This window comes from Macrobrachium nipponense, chromosome 10 (genome assembly GCF_015104395.2).
Source record: "Macrobrachium nipponense isolate FS-2020 chromosome 10, ASM1510439v2, whole genome shotgun sequence".
Classification (NCBI taxonomy): Eukaryota; Metazoa; Arthropoda; class Malacostraca; order Decapoda; family Palaemonidae; genus Macrobrachium; species Macrobrachium nipponense.
Genome location: NC_087204.1, coordinates 22,568,848 through 22,589,327, shown reverse-complemented (window position 1 = coordinate 22,589,327; position 20,480 = coordinate 22,568,848). Strand labels below are relative to the sequence as shown.

General features: G+C 44.2%; 1 long non-coding RNA gene across 1 annotated transcript in view; it reads left to right on the top strand.

The window, feature by feature from the left end:
- Window positions 1-525: 525 nt before the first annotated feature.
- LOC135223464 (uncharacterized) overlaps window positions 526-20,480 on the top strand; it is a 28,261-nt gene continuing 8,306 nt past the window's right edge. Inside the window, exons 1-2 of the long non-coding RNA XR_010316506.1 lie at window positions 526-985; window positions 13,025-13,142. This is a non-coding gene — a long non-coding RNA (uncharacterized LOC135223464). The remainder of the gene's footprint in view (window positions 986-13,024; window positions 13,143-20,480) is intronic.

Below are 20,480 nucleotides of genomic sequence, written 5' to 3'. Positions count from 1 at the left end.
CACACTTTCAGTTCGTCCTATTACAAAAGGGCCCTGCTGATATTATTACCAAAGACCTCATTAGCCACACTTGCCATTTATTTTGACTTTATGCACCCTTTTCATGGGAAGGTACAAAATTGAAAACTAGAAAACCAGTGACAAAGCATGGCAGGCGACAAGGCAACATTGAATGCCTGTCATCATGGCTTAGGTACCAGTAGGTTTTGAGGTTGTCATCATACCAGATCTTTTATTATCCCAGTTATAAAAAAAGTCATGACACTCAGGTTGGCTCGAAGGGTCTTCCTATAAATTAATAAGAAAATTCAAACTAAATGTTAATTACAACTTCTGTAATTATATTTTATTGGTATTAATAGATATTTTAACTAACTCGCCAAGATAAAATTCTTAGCTACGAATGTTAACTTACTGGTTGTAGTAGGATAGATAGTAGCAATGCCCACGTGTGAGACAAGTAATAAAACAGTTACGGAGCAAGACTGAAAGCACTAAGGTATACGTTACAGCCTGTGTTGCCTAATGAACTGAAGCAAGTGGTTTCATCCAACATTCAAGATACATGAGAAATATTTGCTTTATCGGAAGCGTAATCAACCGTTAGGCACGGTTCTCTCTGTGATAACTAAACGAGCATGAAAACTAGAAAAGTCATAATGATGCAGATTAGAGTATACGGTGGAGTTAACCAAATTTAAACGACTGAGGAAATTACGAAGACCAAAAGAATTTGAAATTCCGGAAAAAATAGAAGTGGACAACTCTAAATAATATGTGTAGCAGAGAAAAAGATGGTATGATGTAACATCTTCAGAACATTGTTCAAGATTACAGCTAGAATTAACACGTAATGGTTAATTGATAGCACAAGATTAACACGGAGAGTAACTAAATTCTTTTCGTTTTGACCTTCAAAATGACGGAAGCCAATACACCACCTCCCAATCTGATGGGATCGGTCGAGGAAAACACCAAAATGAAGGTAGGTGAGCTACTAGGTAGGTATAGTACATTGAATTGGTTAGCATTCTAGCAACCTGAACGTGTCTGTTGTATGCTAGGTAGTGTTAGGAAATTAGGCTTAGGGGGAAACCTCGTCATCTGGTGGATCAGCCGTCTTCACACGATATTTACCTAATTGATGAAACAAGAACACAATTACATCTTAAAGCATACCATTCAAAAGATTGAAGTTCGTCAACGTAGGTAATGTGATATAAGGGGGAAACAACCGACTTGACTAGGTAGCCGATCCAGTTTTGACCGCGTGTGGATCCACCCTCCGATAAAGTACTTTTACACGTCCTGACACCAGAGATGGGCACCAGTCACGAGTCATTGGTGGTGAAAGCAACAGCATGAGACCTCTACTATCCTTTCAAAGTAAGTATTTTCTCCAAAGTTAGAAATTAAGGTCATATTTTAAGATTAAACAGAGGTTAATGAATGACTAGCCTTGCTCAGTGCACACGTACTTCTATGACACTTTCGAAATTTTTACATACGACTCCGAATATTTAGTAGAAGATTGACGCCATCTCGATGTTTGCGGAGTCGCTTGTGTCAATAAATTTCCCATTCCATGTGCTAAATCCGCTCACCTCTTGTACCCATAGACACTGGGAGCACTTTCTTCACTAAAATTGTAAGCAATGATTTCCAACCACGACTTATCCAAGGGAACTGCGATTTTTGGAAAAGAAGAAGCATGCACTAGATGATTATTTAAATAAATAGTTAAATGGCAGTATAAGGTCATGAATTGCATAAATTTTTTACATTCATGATTATTAATTTGAAAATATTCGTTGTTGAAAAAGTAACTATACTGTTTTTATTTTCATCTCTCCATCCGCCTGTGGTGTTTTTGTATGGTAACACTGCATCCCGGGCTTTAGATAGTTATGCTATTTGTAAGTTTTTGGTAAATAAAAGGATATCTGGGTGTACATTTGCAACTGAAAAGTGTTTTAATAATTTACTGTATGCGAATTACACCGTTAATATTCGAAATAGGATATTATTATAATCGCTGAATGTAACTATCTAAAGCCTGGGACGCAGTGTTACCATACAAAAACACCACAGGCTGATGGACAGATGAAAAAAAACAGAGTATAGATTCCTGACTCAAATACCAACAGTTTGCTGTGAACAGTACTCACGGCGTTCTTCGCGCTCTTCAATTGCTGAATTCGGTGTTGCCAAATGGTGTGTTTACCCTCCAAATTGGGTATAAGACTTACACAAAACCAGGGAAATGAGTGAAATTAGCGTATCTATTTGTAGTATATATATACATATTAAAGCAATTATATCATTATTTCATTACTATGACAACTAGAATTCATGGAAACAGTTTGTAAATGCATCAGCGTATATGTGGAGCTCCACTAGATTGGCAACGATGAGTCATTTTGCTGTCTGCTCGTATCTACTTTAGAAATATCTGTAATTTTTGGGGGTTAATTTGGTTGCAAAAAAGGGATAATAGACATGAATTAAATAAACATTTTGAAGTAACAAAGTAAAGTTAAACTAAATAATGAGTAAAGTAGACAATTAAGGGAATAAAGCTTTGCACCTCATAAACTGTGTACTCATGTGCTGCTCGCAACTGTGTTTGTGGAGTGAGCACTTAGGAACCAAGAACCATAACGTAGTTCAAGTGCAATTTGGAGTGAATTAAGACCAAAACCTGTATAATTACAATCAAATAAGCATTGTGGAGTTTCAGTTGTGATGACAGTAAAGATAAAACCACCAATTACAAGGTGAAAATTAATTTCAGTTCAAACCATGACCCCGTAAATAAGAAGTTTCATACTTTCACTAATATAAGCAACAAAATGTTGTTTTATTGTGCTGATTACAACTGCAATTTTGAGTAAGATCAATAAACGTTACAAATTATATACGCTAACATTGTTCAAATGAGTGCTGGGAAGGCTGGGAAAGATGTTGGATCCGCTGCACTTACGAACATCACCTCAGGCGGGTGCCGCCATATTGGATTTCAAAACTTATTGATGAAACTTCAATCTGTTGAATGCTATGCTTAAAGATGTAATTGTATTCTTGTTCTACCAATTAAATATCAAGTGAATAAGGCTGATCCACGTGATGACAATGGATCCACTGCGGTGTTTCCCCCTAGTAGGTATTGAGCATAGGCTATTCACTCCTCTCACGTTTAAGTTATCCTAAATAACTTAAACATGATTGTGATGCCCACTAAATATTACGCCTATTAAGAGGCCTAAAAATGTATAGGGAAGGCTATTGATAGTGGCTATGATGCCCTACATGGTTCATATACAGGTAAGGTACCTGATTTGTTTAGGTATTTCATTTCAGGACTTATTGCGAGTCCTCGGTGCCATTTGTTCAGTCATGTCTGTCTAATTCCAGCAAAATTGCGTATGATTTCTTGCTGGTTTACAGCTTTATGATGAAAGCCTGCAAAACAAAATGAGCTGTGTGCTCATCCCATTTACATACAACTAGATACCAAAGTTCGAAAATCGACTGCGCATGTGAACCGGAAAGGCCAGCTAAATAGTAAAATATGTAGCCTGCTGAGACACGGCAAGATATCTACTGCCTTTTTTTTTTTTTTTTTTTTTTTTTTTTTTTTTACTTCGTCCCAGGGGCTGGTATTTAACAGTGTCCTGCTGAGCTTCTGCCAAGTTTAATATATTTCTCAGATTATCTTACCTGTAATGCATGATATGCCCCATTTTTCTGTTGTTCTGTTACAAAATTAATTCAATAAACAATATCTCCAAGTGGAGCTGTTCCTTAGAATTACCATTATTTTCTTTGCTAATGTACATTGCATTAGTGAAATACAAGTCATTTTTCTACAGTGATTGAGGTATGATATATGTAAATGAACAAAGACATATATGGGGATGATAATGTCAGTGCATCTCAGTGAGTGATAGTAGCATCCCTTTGGTACTTAGCAGCACTCACTTTTAAGCCTTTACTGTACCTCTGTTCCCAATTCCTTTCTAAAGTCTTGGTGTTCAGTCTCACCAACTATTACTTCTCAGGCCGAGTAATCATGGCCAGGTTTACTTGTCATTTCTTTTTTCAGTTAATTGAATCTAGCACTAAAACTAGCATGCACACAACAGAATGAATGAACTGGCGGTATTACCTAAAGTTCTTCCGACCAACTGATAGGCGATTGCATGTGTGGATGGGTAAGCAATGATTTTATGACAGTCGCCGCTGAACTTTGCCTAGGTAGGAACTCAGCCACTCTAACCAGATTATGAATAAAATATGTACATATAGGCATAATTCACTTCATTGTTAGACTGCAGCACTATTTGTAGGCCAGGCTTTGTCCTAATCATTCGATGAAAATTTTTTAAAAATATTTCCATGTGATACAGATATGTAATTTGGTAGAGGCTTGCCTTTTTATGTGAATTGTGTTATTACGTGCACAGAAAGTAGGCTTCACGGTCCATTTCATAAGTAACTTAACCAATCCCCAGGTTCTAATTTGAACTCTTGCATTAATATTGCTTTAATAAGCAATATTTAGACCTTACAGTATTCTTTTATGCCATTTTGAAGAAGAGTTAGACCTCACATATTCTTTTACGCCTTTTTGTTTCATGACTCTTATTAAGTGAATTGCTGCAGCAACTGTCTCTACAACACCACACATCCTCATATCCCAGTGGGGTTAAAATTAGTGCCATATAGTAGTGTTGCTATGACAAAGACAAGGCAAGAATTGAGGACAATGACCTCAAATTGATGGTACAACTGACAGTTGTACTGTTTTCATGTGGATGCTCCTTCAAACAGTCGTGGGCGAACTGACAAATAAACCGGAGCCTGAATACCCAGCCTTAATGTAACCATGGGGATTTCTCCTAGTTCTGCATATAGATCCTTGTACTTCATCTCATATTCTGGATCTAGATATTTTGCTGTCCAACCACTCTACTCCCTCATTTCAGTGTCTTAAGCATCAGATGGGCAAAAGTGTCCCAATGCTTGGCTTTACACCCAATTTTATAGAATCAAACATTACATGTGCACAAGTATAATACATTAAGACTCTAGGCCTGTTTCTTACATCATTTTCAAAGCTAAAATCTTAATTATTTATATGAAAATTGTGTTTGGTACATTTTTAGATCTGTAAGTGAAATGTCATTTAGAAAAAATCTAAAGATATCACTTGCTTCTGATATTGCCTCTAATCAGGAACAGAAATATAGCAAGCTGCATTCCTCAGAAATGTGCTTATTTTGTTTTTATGAAATGTGCATATCTTCTTATGAAGTCATTTTGAAAATGGCCTCTGTAACAAAAACCAACTAAGCCAACAAACAAAAAGAAAATCTGACCCATTGTTCTGCAGATTTAAGCCTTGATTACCTTCAGGTCAACACAAAACTCTACTAACCTGAGCTCTGTCTGCCTGTCTGTATGTAGACTGAAGAAGAAGCAGAAAAAAATATTGCTGGTTTTTATCGTCGTTACTAATTCAGTAATAGTAGTAGCTCATAGAACTTGGCAGGTATTTCCCTCCCCAGCTAATCATAGCCTTTTATGGAGTGTCTTTTAATTCTTGTAGATTATGTTTATGCAAGTGTAGAACTACCCGTAATTAGTTTTGGAACATAGTTTATGATGTAATTTAAGCTGTTTTGTTGCACTGAGAATGCTGTTTAGTTGTCTGTTGGGCTTCAGTGTCACAAACAGTTTATGACACTTATGTAGGGCAGAGAATCTTACAATTGCTACTGAGTTGGTTCAGTTGGAAGAAAATTTCTCCATCTTGAGTGAGGATTTTGTTACCCATTGACATGTCTTATCCCTTTTTCTATGCAATAGCAGATGGTGCAAATATAGTAATAGTGTGTGAGTAAAGTGTATTGCATTCTTCATACAACTCTGCACTGTTTAGGTTGTATTGTGAGTGTTCATTATCACAGCTTTTGGTATGAGAATGAAGAATATATATACAACTGGTATGTTAGTATCCTCATAAAAGTGTGATGCTTACAAGAGAGTGGTGGACTGTTCTACATAATTACACTGCAGTAATTTGATGATGTCAAATATTATTAATGCATAACCCTATTGCTATATTATTTTTATTATTTTGAAATACATGGGTTAAGTACACTGGGAAGCCATGTTAACAGTATGGCACTTATGGATAACATGGCTGTAATTCATTTGGTATTTTTGTACAAGAAACTTACCCAGCAGATATATACTTAGCTATAGACTCGGTCGTCCCGACAGAATTTCAAAACTCGCGGCACACGCGACAGGTAGGTCAGGTGATCCACCATTCCCGCCGCTGGGTGGCGGGGTCTGGAACTATTCCCGTTTTCTAAGCCATAATTTCTCTGTCGGTTGAACGGACAACACCTATTGTTCGTTCCTCCATCTTGGATTTCTACTCGTTTGCCGAGAATTTGGATTGGTTTTTTGGTGACGTATTCTGTTTTTTCTCTGGCTTGGCATACGCTTATTGTGGACTGTTTTTCGACTTTGGTTTTGACTACTCTTTCACGATGTCTGACGCTAAGGCTTCACCTATGTTTAGAGTTTGCAGTAGGGAAGGTTGTAAGGTTAGGCTGCCTAAATCGGCATTAGATCCTCATAGTATTTGCGCTAAATGCAGGGAGAATGAATGTTCTTTTAATAACACCTGTGTTGAATGCGAGAACCTTACGGAGCTTGAATGGAAGGACTTATCATCATATGTTAGGAAGCTTGAGAGAGATAGAGTGAGAAAGGCTTCAGCTAGGTCATCTAGTAGATCTTGCTCTTTAGAACAAGAAGTTAACTCTCCTACTAACGATTTTCCCTTAGCCTCAGCTGCTTCTCCCTGTTCTGAATCCAAAGATTCTTCGTCAGAGAGGGAAAATGTAAAAGCTTCAATTAAGAAACTTCAAGCTCAGCTACGAGCTCTAAACCAAGGTAAGAGTGGTGATGATAGTGGACTTGTGCAGTGTCCCCAGTGCAGTGGAGGGGGCCGTCACTGACCGGTTCCTCATTGCCCTCCTTAGGCCTAGACCGCTTCCAAACTCCCCAGGACCAGGGGAGGAGGAATGTCGAAAGCCGCAGGGAGGATGCAGAACATTCCCAACGGTCAGGCGTCCCTTCGGCAGATCCTGTTGTAAAGTCCCAGGCTGCCTCGGATTGCCGCAGAAAAGGCGTCCTAAGGGAGTGTTTTTCGGCCTCAGACTCTTCCTCTCCTAAACGAGGATGGAGTTCGGCCTCTCTTTCGCGCCCTTTGAAGAGAGCCTGGAAGGCGCCTAAAGGAGACGCGGCTAATTCCAGCCCAGAGCGTTTTCCCGAGGATTGGCCTTCGGGACCTAAGAAGACGAAACAAGAGGAGCCTTCTCTTCAGGATCCTACGAAGAAGTTTTTGTTTAATCTGCAAGAGCAGTTAGCTTCTTTAGTAGGCTCCTTTGCTAAGGACTCGACAAGGAGGAAAGATGTTTCGCTCCCTGTTAAGAGTTCTGCTAAACGCCCCTCTTCGTATAGGAGAGAACCCTCACAATCTCCAGGGCGTTTATCGCCTTCGTCGAGAGACTCGTCTGATAGGATTGTTCTCCTGAGAGAAGAGTTCTTTCGCCCTATAGGCTGTCTTCCCCGAAGCGCCCTCTGAGACGCCGCGAATCGAGCAGAAGTCTCGATCGGTTTAGGTTTAAGGAACCGGAAAACCGATTTAAGTATCAGGATCCTTTGGGTCTGCAGGACCAGGAGCCAGACAGGCGCAAAGAGGCAGCAAGACGCAAGAAAGGGCGTCAAGAGCCTCTCAGACCACAGGATTCAGGACGTCAGGATTCTGCTAGAAGGCAGGAATCAGGACGCCATGAGTCAGGGCGCCAGGAGCCAGGACGCCATGAGTCAGGCGCCAGGAGTCAGGGCGCCAGAGTCAGGGCGCCAGGAGTTAGGACGCCAGGAGGCAGGACGCCAGGAGTACGTTAGGCGTCAAGAGTTAGGGGTGGGCGCCAAGAGCCTGTTAAGCGTCATGAATCAGGACGCGGGGATCTTTTCAAGCGCCCTGAATCAGGGCGCCAGGAGCCTAGCAAGCGCCGTGAACCTGGCGAACCTAGACAACAAGAGTCTAGTAGGCGCAAGAGTGTTTCCGACAGGCAGGAGCCTCACTCTTCGTATAGAAGTGCTAATGTTCAGCGCTCCCCTTCTCGGGAAAGGAGTTACTTCTCTCGGGAAGAGCCAGATCACTCCCAAACGGTCTCCTTCTGTGGATCAGTTGGACCAGGTATCGGAAGACGACGAGCCAGTAGATGTAGCAGTTTCTGACTGCAAGAGACTTTCTCTTTTGCTGCTAAAGGAGTTCGGAGACTCCCTTCATCCTGCTGACCCTCCTTCACCAGGATCTTTGATGTCTAGCACAGAAGGGAAGCGGGCAAGACAGTTTTTTCCTGCCCTCCTTCCAAGTTAACAGGCAAACCAGGAAGGTGGTACGAGACCAAAGAACCTATGGGGTTAGGCCTCCCTTCTTCCGGCAGATGCGGATTTGCTTCCTTAGTGGACTCTTCCAGGAGGAAGTCTTTGCTGTCTGCTAAGGCAACTTGGGGCATGTCTGAGCTAGACCACCTTCTAAAGGGCCTCTTTAAACCCTAGAAGTCTTCAATTTTATGGACTGGGCTTTGGGAGCGTTAGCTAGAGAGCTCAGGACACTGACTTTGTTTCCATGGAGGAACTTTCAAGCGTCCTGGCTTGCTTGGACAGAGCGGTCATGGGACGGTTCCGTAGAAGTTGCCTCTCTTTTTGGAACGGAGTCCCCTTAAAGAAGAGATCGGTCTTTAGCTCTTTTCTAGCAAGAGCCGTATCACCTTTGCAAAGAACATCTCTTCTTTTTGCACCGTTATCCCCGCATCTCTTTCCACAGGAGACTGTTAGAGAGGTTTCTAAATCTCTTACGGAGAAGGCAACTCAGGATCTCCTCACGCACTCAGCCAAGAAGTTTAGGCCGGCAGTGCCTATAGAGAAAAAAGAGAGACCCTCTTTTGTACAGCCCTTTCGAGGTGCCTCCTCTTCTAGAGCCCCTCTTAGAGGTCGCAGACCAGATAGAAGGAGTAGACCATCTAGAAGGTCCTTCGGGAAGTCTAGATGAGCAGGGAGTCCTCCAGACGAAATAAAGTAGGCGCCAGACTACTCCACTTTGCAAAAGTCTGGGCGCAGAAGGGAGCGGACTCTTGGTCCCTCTCTATCCTGAAAAAAGGATACTTGATCCCCTTCAGGGAAAAAAAAAATCCTCCCTTGACGACAACTCCAAGGGAGTTGACTGCAAGATACTCGGATCCGGTCCGAAAGCTTGCTATATTGCAAGCAGTGGAACAGATGATTTCCAAGGAAGCGGTAGAACTGGTTCAGATCTCCAGTCCCTCCCATGATTTTACAATCGGCTATTCCTGGTACCGAAAGCATCGGGGGGATGGAGACCGGTTCTAGACGTCAGTGCCCTGAATTTCTTTGTCTTGAAGAAGAAATTTTCAATGGAGACGTCTTCCTCTGTTCTATCTGCTCTTCGTCCAGGGGACTGGATGGTGTCCCTGGACCTTCAGGATGCGTATTTCCATGTGCCAATTCATCCGGCAGCAAGGAAATATCTGAGATTCATGTTCCAAGGGAAGGTGTTCCAGTTCCGAGCGATGTGCTTCGGACTTTCGACTGCCCCTCAAGTCTTCACGGACATCATGAAGAATGTAGCTTATTGGCTACATCTGGAAGGGATCAGGATCTCGTTATATCTGGACGATTGGCTAATAAGAGCCCAATCGGAGAAAAAATGTCTGGAGGACCTATTAGTTACTCTAAATTTGACAAAGTCCCCTAGGACTTTTAGTCAATCGCAAGAAATCCATGCTGACTCCCCAGCAGAGTATTGTCTATCTGGGGATTCAGATGGATTCTCGGGATTTTTCTAGCGTATCCTTCGCAGGAAAGGAGAGAACGCTGCTTAGAAAAGGTGGCAGTCTTCTTAAGGAAAGAACATTGTTCCGCGAGGGAATGGATGAGCTTACTGGGGACCCTCTCCTCGATGGAACAGTTCGTTTCCTTAGGAAGAACTACACCTACGACCCCTTCATTTTATCTGAAGGAGAAGTGGGATTGGAAGTCCAACAATCTAGGAGATACATTTCCAATCTCGAAAGGGATCAAGGAGAATATCCGTTGGTGGTTAGATCCACGAAACTAAGCAAGGGAATCTCCCTTCGCTTACAGAACCCTCGCCTAGCGTTGTTTGCAGACGCCCCCTCAGATTCAGGGTGGGGAGCGACCCTAGGTTCGGAAGAAGTGTCAGGCACTTGGGAAGGAGAACAACGTGTCCTGGCACATAAACAAGAAAGAACTAACAGCCATTCATCTAGCTTTAGTTCATTTCGAGGAACAGGTCTCAGGTCTGGGATTCAGATTCACTCGGACAACACAACAAGCCCGTCGCTTATATAAAGAAACAAGGGGGGAGGCGCATTCCTTTTCCCGTGGGTACGAATCAGCAAAGGATCTGCTGATTTGGGCTCGGGAAAGGAAGATCTCTCTCCTCACAAGGTTTGTGCAGGGAGAGAAAAATGTCCGGGCAGATCTGTTAAGCAGAAAAGAACAAGTCCTACCCACGGAATGGACTCTCAATCCTCAGATTTGCCAACAACTTTGGCATCTGTGGGGAAGGCCCAATATAGACCTGTTCGCGACCAACAAGAATCACAGATTAGAGACCTATTGCTCCCCGATCTCGGATCCACAAACAGTAGCAGTAGACAGCTTTCTGCTAGATTGGACGGGCTTGGACGCATACGCCTTCCCTCCTTTCAAGATAGTAGGGGAAGTATTGAGGAAGTTCGCTTGCTCGGAAGGAACAAGAATGACCCTCATCGCTCCCTTCTGGCCAGCTCTCGATTGGTTCACAGAGGTGCTGGAGTGGTTAGTAGATTTCCAAGATCGCTTCCACTAAGGAACGATCTTCTCAAACAACCCCACTTCGACAGGTTTCACAAAAACCTCCCCGCTCTAAGTCTGACCGCCTTCAGACTGTCGAAGGACTTGTCAGAGCAAGGGGCTTTTCACGAGAAGTGGCGAAGGCTATTGCAAGAGCCAGAAGAGTCTCACCCTCTAAAAAAAGTATATCAGTCGAAGTGGGAGTTGTTAGAAGATGGTGTAAGGGAAAGAAAATATCCTCTTCCAGTACCTCTGTAACTGAAATCGCAGAGTTTCTCCTATATTTGAGAAAGACTGTAACCTGGCAGTTTTTTCAACAGTGAAGGGTTACAGAAGTATGCTGGCCTCAGTTTTTTCGACATAGAGAATAGATCTGACGAATAATAAAGATCTTCATGACCTTATAAGGTCTTTTGAGACCACGAAAGACCATGTAATCAAGAAGCCTAGCTGAAACTTGGATGTGGTCCTCAAGTTCCTAATGTCGGAAAAATTTTGTACCGTCTCACGCAGCTTCGTTTAGAGACTTAACGAGAAAGTCATTATTCCTCTTTGCGTTAGCAACCAGCCAAGAGAAGTTAGCGAGTTGGCAAGCTTTGGAAGGTAAAGTGGGGGTTTAAGAAGGATTCAGCGATTTGCTCCTTTAAACCATTTTTTCTAGCAAAAAATGAAAATCCCTCAAAGCCTTGGCCAAGAAGCTTTGAGATAAGAGGACTATCTTCATTAACGGGAGAGAACTAGAAAGGACTTTGTGTCCAGTCAGGGCACTCAAGTTCTACCTGGAGAAGAAGAAGTTGCTGAGAGGTACGAAGAAAGTCTTTGGTGCTCTGTAAGAGATCCGAAAAGATCGATTTCTAAGAACGCCCTTACATACTTCATAAAAGATGTAATAAGGGAAGCTCACCTTAAGTGCGATGAAGAGCATCTCAAGGTTCTCAGAGTGAGAGCTCATGAAGTGAGAGCCATAGCTACGTCTATGGCATTTCACAAAACATGGTCTCTTCAGGCTCTTATAGAGTCGACGTTTTTGGAGATGTAATTCTGTGTTCGCCTCGAATTACCTAAGAGACGTTAAAATTTCGTACGAAAAGTGCTTTGCTCTGGGAGCGTATGTTTCGGCGAATTCAGTGCTGGGAGAAGGGGCTGAGGCTAATCCTTCCTAATTTAGTTTAGTGCTTAAATTACTTTTTATTGGTGGTTGTTTTTTATTGGTTAATTGTCAGAGGGAATAGGGAACCCTCTTGCAATTCATAGATTATAACAATACTAACATGGTCAGGTGATCGGGATTGGCTTCAGTGCTCTTTGTGATTTTTTTAATAACCTTAACTCTGTCATGTAAGAGGGCGAGTCTCCATTGATATGAACAAAGGTCAAGGCTCTACCATGTAAGTGGGTCAGCCCCCATTGGTACGATCCAGTATAGGCTCTGTCGCGTAAGCGGGCTAGCCCCCATTGACACGATCCAAAGAGTTATTCAACCATAGGTTCATTCCTCGTTGAAACTCTTGAGGCAGGCAGACTCATCGACAGTAGTCATGAAGTCTTCAGCCCAATCAGGTAGGAACTATGGATTATTTTATCCAAGAACATAGGTTGTTTTTTCCCTGTTTTTTAATGTATTTAGTTTAAGTATTATTTTGTTTTTAGCTGTCTCTTGCCAACCACCAAGGGTGCCAATCAGCTAAGTATATATCTGCTGGGTAAGTTTCTTGTACAAAAATGATATTAAGATACAATAAAGTTTTGTACATACTTACCTGGCAGATATATACGATTAATGGCCCACCCATCCTCCCCTCAGGAGACAGGTGGAAGAGAAATTATGGCTTAGAAAACGGGAATAGTTCCAGACCCCGCCACCCAGCGGCGGGAATGGTGGATCACCTGACCTACCTGTTGCGTGTGCCGCGAGTTTTGAAATTCTGTCAGGACGACCGAGTCTATAGCTAAGTATATATCTGCCAGGTAAGTATGTACAAAACTTTATTGTATCTTAACAATATAATTTTAGTCTTAATGTTGTAGTAGTATGCTAAAGTGTTTGTATTTTCAGGAACATTTGGATAATCACACAGGATAGATAACCACGGCAAATTTAAAGTCTGACGATGCACTTAGTTCTTGTCACTTCATATCATCGAGATGGGCTAGCTAATAAGGTAAACCATAAGGTAAGCAAAATATAAAAAAAGAATAGGTAGATAATGGCAAAGAAAGGGACAACTAGGGCTTGATTTCCCTAACGTTTGGTATGAATGTGTTGTTTTGAAGTACATGTATAACTATTTTCATTATCCAACATTAAGTAGCAATTTTGGCTGAGTGTCTTATGTACCTAGTACAATGGTATAACTACTAGTTTTTGTACTTGTATGTGTAATAGTTTGTTGTAAGTGCAATAATTTCAAACCATGTTGTAGGCTGGGGAAAGCATGGGATTGACCTCTTGTTTCATTTGGCTGTTATTTTCATTCTGTAATTTATAGGAAGTAAGAGGCTGAGGTGCATGCTAATCCATTCAGTAGTTCACGTTGATTTTGTGAAAGAAATAAATGTTCATGACTACAAGGGTGAAGAAGATTGATTTTATTTTGTGATATCTTTCCTTGTATTTTGAATCTACTTCAGCTGCCTCATCTCTATAAATCTTCTCCTGTTTTAGTATGGATCCTCTTGACTGATCATCTTTCATCATGTCTTTGATAAGAACCTTTTCATAGTTATCACTGAAAACTGAAGATGCTGCATCTTTAGGTACAGATTGTATCTGCTGATGCCTGCAGAGAAAGGCCTGAAGGTATCTGAAAAAGGAATTACTACCTATAATAATACATAAATGTACGTATACATAACAGCAATCTGTCATTAACTAGCATACTGTTAATTATTAGCAGATTGTACTCTCACTAAGGAAAGATCCTGTATAAGCACCATTTACAGTTTAGCTTGCACATCTAAACTTAAATTCTAGAGGACTGTTCCAAAGGATTTGTTAATACGTACACCACTAATATTAAAATTTGTATTCAGTAAATTATAGTTTGTTCATGAAACTTACCTATCAGATATATATATAGCTGTATTTCTGACGTCCGACAGAATTTCAAAACTCGCGGCACACGTAGTGGGCGGCCAGGTGGTAGTACCCATTCCCGCCGCTGGGAGGCGGATATCAGGAACCATTCCCATTTTCTGTTCATATTTTTTCTGTCGCCGGTGCTGGAAACAACTGTTTACAGTACCTCCGTCTAGGATTTTTGATTATCTCGCTTTAAATTATCTGGATTGACTTTTGGTATCGACTTCTGGATTGTTGGATTGGCACGCGTAATAGTGGATTTGTTTTTGACTTTGGATTGGCTTTTCTGTGTACATGATGTCGGGATCAAGTACTGGAAGTTTCAGAGTGTGTGTGAGGAGTGAATGTAAGGTGAGGCTTCTTAAACCTTCAGTTGATCCTCACACAGTTTGTATGGAATGTAGGGGGCATGTTTGCTTGGTTGATGATCGGTGCAATGAATGCAAGGATTTGTCTGATGAATACAAAAATGGAAGATGTATGAGACCTATAACGACATAAAATTGGAGCGCGATAGAGTCAGGAGGTCTTCCTCCAAGAGCAGTTCTACGAAAGGTAAGGAATGTAACATTTCTCCTCCTCTAACACCGGTAGATTTTGCTCAACCTAATCCTGTTTTGTTGCCTTCGGGCCCCAGTGCTGTGTCTGGAGAAGGTAACACCCTTTCTCTGATTCTTGAGTCTATTCGCGCTCTTGAATCGAAAGTTTTGGCCTTAGAAACTGGCCCTGTGAAAGTTTGTGTTAGTGTCCCTAGTGTTGTGGAGGGGGCGTCAGATTGGCCCCATAATGCCTCTAGGCCTAGACCTCTATCGGACTCCCAGGACTCAGGGAGTGGGTATGTCGAAAGCCGCAAGAGGGTTACGGGGGCTCCCCACCGATCTGGCGTCCCTTCGGCAGGCCTTGTTGCTAAATCCCAGGCTGCCAAGGAGCGCGCACGAGCGCGTGTCCTGAAGGATTGCTTTTCGTCCTCCGAAGCGTCCTCCCCGCGCAAGGGGTGGAGCGCTCGGAGAGACTCGCGTCCGTTGAAAAGGACTTTTCGTTTTGAGGACGCTTCACGTCCTATGTCACCGCTTTCGTCAGAGGACGCGTATGACGCCTTTCCTCCTCAGAAGAGAGGTAGGGTTTCTACCGACGAGGACGTTAGTTTCCGCGCACAGGCGTGTTCACCTGAGAGGCAGGTAGCTGTACCTGCTAGAAGGAAGGAGGCGTCCCCTCGCCCCCCGCCTTCTTGCAGGGTCAGTCCTGCCCCTTCTTCTGCTCCTTCTTCTGCTCCTTCGTCACCTACGAAGGATATCCTCGTGTCCCTTCAGGACCAGATTACGTCTCTTATGGCTCAGAGGACTCGCCCAGCAGCAGTCGAGCCTAAGCGTAGAAAGGACGTTAGGCTGCCCGTCAAGAGGACGAAGCAGTCTCATTCTCTCTCGTCTCATTCGTCTCTCTCTCCACCTCCGGATCGTCACGGTTCTCGTTCTCCGAGTAGATCTTTCGCTCTCGCAGTAGAGGACGCTCGGCGTTCGAAGCAGGACGCTTTGCGCTCTCGGCAGGGCTCTGTTGAGGACGCTCGGCAGGACGCTCAGCGTTCGAAGCAGGACGCTTTGCGTTCTCGACAGGACGCCTTTGAGGACGCTCGGCAGGACGCTCGCCGTTCGAAGCAGGACGCTTTTCGAACGAGGCAGGACGCTTGCTTGGCTAAGCAGGACGCTTTTGGCGCCTCTCGTCAGGAAGCTCGCGCTGCGTTCGCAGGATGTCCGTCCTTCTAAGGATCGTCATAAGGGCGATTCCGTACTGGTAGCGGGTACTTCCAATCAACGGAAGTCTTTGTTCAGGCTGAGACTGCTGGACGTTTACGCCCTCTCCTGATGGACGTTCTCCAGTTCCTCTTAGGGAGGAAGGGGAACTTAGTAGTCCAGGGAGTTCCGTCGAAGAAGAACCTCCTGTAGCTTCAGCTGTCTCGGACTATAAAGGTTCTTGTCAGCGTGTTACGTTCATCCTTCGGGGATAAGTTCCAGCTGGCAGCCCCTAGGTCTCCTCCCTCTCAACTTTCGTCTTCCAAGTCCGTTAAGACCCCTGAGTTCGTCGAAATGAAGACATCGCTGTCAACCAAGAGGGCTTTCAAGGAACTTCAAGATTTCATGTCTCGAAGGAAGGATCAGGGCAAGACCACTTTCGCCCTTCCTCCCTCTAGACTCGCCGGGAAAGGAGGAATTTGGTATGAAACCAAGGAGGACGTGGGAGTTAAGGTTCCTTCATCCGCTCTGGGCGACTTCTCCAGTTTAGTGGATGCTCAGAGGAGGTCTCTCTTATCGTCTGCTAAGGTGTCCTGGACTCCTGTGGAGACGGACCACCACTTGAAGGGACTGCTTCGCACCTTGAATGTCTTTAATTTCTTAGACTGGTGCCTGGGAGTTTTAGATCTTCAGTCTAGAAGTCCTGATTCTCTCAGTCTGGGGGAGCTGTCCAGCGTGTTGTCATGTATGGACAAGGCCGTCAGGGATGGTTCGGAGGAGCTTTCCTAAAGAAAAGAGCTCTCTTATGCAATTTTACCGCTAAGTCGGTTTTTCTTTCTCCCGCTCAGAAAGCGGAATTGCTCTTTGCGCCTCTTTCGGACCATCTCTTCCCCCAGGCTATGGTAAAGGATCTTGCAACGAGTTTGCAAGAGAAGGCGACCCAGGACCTCTTGGTACAGTCTTCAAGACGTCCAGCAGTTCCTTCCACATCTGCATTCGGTAAACCCCCGAAGAAAGTAAAACCCTTTCGCGGGGCACCCCCCTCGAGAGCAGCTCCTCGAGGGAGAGGTTTTTCGAGAGGAAGAGCTTCACTTAAAACCAAACCCACCAAATGAAGATCTTGTCCTTCAGACGCCAGTCGGGGCCAGGCTGAAGTTCTTTGCGGAGGCATGGAGGCAGAGAGGGGCGGATCCTTGGACTCTCAAGATCGTAGAGCAGGGGTACAAGATCCCCTTTTTACATCCTCCTCCTTTAACATCAACTCCCAGAGACCTCTCTCCATCTTATCAGGGAGAGAAGAAAAGTATTCTTTTCGATCTGTTAGACCAGATGGTCGAAAAAAGAGCGGTGGAACAAGTCTTGGACCTGGAGTCACCGGGCTTCTACAACAGGATTTTCCTGGTGCCGAAGCAGTCGTCGGGTTGGCGCCCAGTCCTGGATGTGAGCAGGCTCAATCTTTTTGTAGAAAAGATCAAGTTCAAAATGGAGATGCCTCAGTCGGTGCTGGGAGCCTTGAGACCTGGCGACTGGATGGTGTCTCTGGACCTGCAGGACGCGTACTTCCACGTCCCCGTCCACCCTCTTTCAAGGAAGTACCTGAGATTCGTCTTAGACAACAGGGTTTGGCAATTCAGAGCCCTTTGTTTCGGTCTCAGCACGGCCCCGATGGTTTTCACAATGATTATGAGGAATGTAGCGAAGTGGCTCCATTCGTCAGGGATCAGGATATCCCTCTACCTCGACGATTGGCTGATCAGAGTGTCGTCGAGGCGGAAATGTCTGAAGGACCTTCAATTAACGTTAGCCCTAGCAAAGTCTCTGGGTCTTTTGGTCAACTCCGAAAAGTCGCATCTGACCCCGACACAGTCCATCGTGTATCTGGGGATTCAGATGAATTCAGTGGCTTTCGGGCGTTTCCATCCCAGGAACGTCAGCGACTGGGGTTAGAGAAAGTCGCAGCCTTCCTAGAGAGAGAAGCTTGTTTGGTGAGGGAGTGGATGAGTCTGCTGGGCACCATTTCCTCGCTAGAAAAGTTTGTCTCGCTGGGAAGACTGCACCTCAGGCCTCTTCAATTTTTCCTTGCGGAGGAATGGAAGTCGAAGGAGGACCTGAATGCGATCCTAAGGATCTCAAACAAAGTAAAAGGCCACTTAAGATGGTGGCTCGACCCTCAGAAGTTACGAGAGGGCTTCTCCTTAAATCTTCTGAGCCCCGACCTAGTGTTGTTCTCAGACGCTTCCATTTCCGGTTGGGGAGCAACACTGGGGGGGGAGGAAGTGTCAGGCTCCTGGAGAGGGGAACAGGTAGCCTGGCACATCAATGTAAAGGAGCTGGCAGCGATTTTCCTGTCGCTGCAGTTCTTCGAAGACAAACTGTCAAGCAAGGTCGTTCAAGTCAACTCAGACAGCACCACAGCCCTTGCATATCTAAAGAATCAGGGAGGAACTCACTCCAGATCCCTTTTTCTCCTTGCGAAAGAAGTTCTGCTATGGGCAGACGCAAGGCGCATCAAGATCCTGACAAGATTCGTGGCAGGGGTTCAGAATGTCAGGGCGGACCTTCTCAGTCGACGAAACCAGATTCTGCCAACAGAATGGACCTTGCACCAGGAAGTCTGTCAACAATTATGGACATTGTGGGGACGTCCTCTAGTCGACCTGTTCGCTACATCGAGGACGAAGAGGCTTCCTCTGTATTGCTCCCCGGTTCTGGATCCAGGGGCAATTGCAGTGGACGCGTTGCTCTGGAACTGGACAGACCTGGACCTTTACGCCTTTCCCCCATTCAAGATCATGGGGGAGGTAATGAGGAAGTTCGCAGCTTCAGAAGGGACAAGGTTGACTCTGATTGCCCCAATGTGGCCAGCAAGAGAGTGGTTCACAGAGGTCATGACATTCCTTGTGGACTTCCCAAGAACGTTGCCCTGGAGGAGAGATCTACTCAGACAGCCTCTCTTCAAAAGGTTTCACCAAAACCTCTCCGCTCTGGCTCTGACTGCGTTCAGACTATCGAAAAGTTGGCCAGAGCGAGAGGCTTTTCAAAGGCAGCTGCGAGAGCAATCGCTAATGCTCGAAGAGCCTCTTCAAGAGCTGTCTACCAGTCTAAGTGGTCCTCCTTCAGGGCATGGTGCAAAAAGGAAGGAATTTCCTCTTCCACGACCTCTGTGAATCAGATAGCAGATTTCTTACTCTATCTAAGAAATGTGCGAATTGCTGGGCAGTTTCCTACAATTAAAGGTTATAGGAGTATGTTGTCTGCCGTTTTTCGCCACAGAGGACTGGACCTCTCCGACAATAAGGATCTACACGATCTCTTAAGGTCGTTCGAAACCACCAAGATTCCACAAGCAAGACCGCCCTCATGGAATCTCGATGTGGTTTTGAAACATCTTATGCTAAGTCCCTTTGAGCCTCTCCATGAAGCTTCTCTAAGGGACTTGACGAGAAAAACGCTTTTCCTAGCTTCTCTGGCGACGGCGAAGAGAGTTAGTGAAATCCAAGCGTTCAGTAGCCTAGTGGGCTTCAAGGGGGACAACGCTGTCTGCTCGTTGAGCCCGTCTTTCTTGGCTAAGAACGAGAACCCGTCTAATCCTTGGCCGAAGAGCTTTGAAATCAAAGGAATGTCGAGTCTCGTGGGTCAAGAACCAGAGAGAGCCCTGTGCCCTGTCAGGGCTCTCAAGTTCTATGTGAATAGAACTAAAGAGATAAGAGGTCCCTCAGGTAATCTCTGGTGCTCGGTGAAGAGACCAGATTTGCTGTTGCTTTCTTCTTGAGGGACGTCATTAAAGAGGCTCATTCATCTTGCCAGAAGACTGATTTGAGCCTCTTTAAAGTGAAAGCTCACGAAGTCAGAGCCGTAGCTACTTCTCTTGCCTTCTAAAGGAATATGTCTATCAAAGATATACTTGATAGTACCTTTTGGAGGAGCAATTCCGTATTCGCCTCACATTACCTCCGGGATGTGAGAACGATTTACGAGAACTGTAGTTCTTTGGGGCCTTACATTTCGGCAGACACAGTTTTGGGGGCTGAAGGTAGCTCTCTCCCTATCCCTTAGCTTAGTTAGGTTAGTTTTTATTGTGTTTTTGGTTGATGGTGAGATCTTCTGTGGAAATCTCCCATTCCTTAGTGTTAATGTCAGGGGTTTTTTGGTTAGTTGGTCAGGTGGTGGTCGGTTGCTGTGTTACTGCCATATGTTTGGCTAGATGGTCTTGTCACATTGAGGTCACGTCCCCGTTGACAGAGCATCCAGAGTGCACCAGCACTACAGGTCCAAACCTGGCTGGCAACTCTGATGAAAGCATAAGCAGGCTTAAGTGACAGTAATCACAGAGTCTACTTTGCTATCAGGTAAGGAACCAAGAAGTAAATCTTTTACTTAATTTAAGTTTCCTAAAAATCCTATTCTGTCTCTACCCACCATCCGAAGGTGGGATTCAGCTATATATATATCTGACAGGTAAGTTTCATGAACAAAATGTTATTGTTATAATACAATTAAGTTTGTTCATACTTACCTGGCAGATATATATATAGCTGTATTTCTGACGTCCGACAGAATTTCAAAACTCGCGGCACACGTAGTGGGCGGCCAGGTGGTAGTACCCATTCCCGCCGCTGGGAGGCGGATATCAGGAACCATTCCCATTTTCTGTTCATATTTATTCATGACCCTTGTCTCCTGAGGGGAGGAGGGTGGGCACT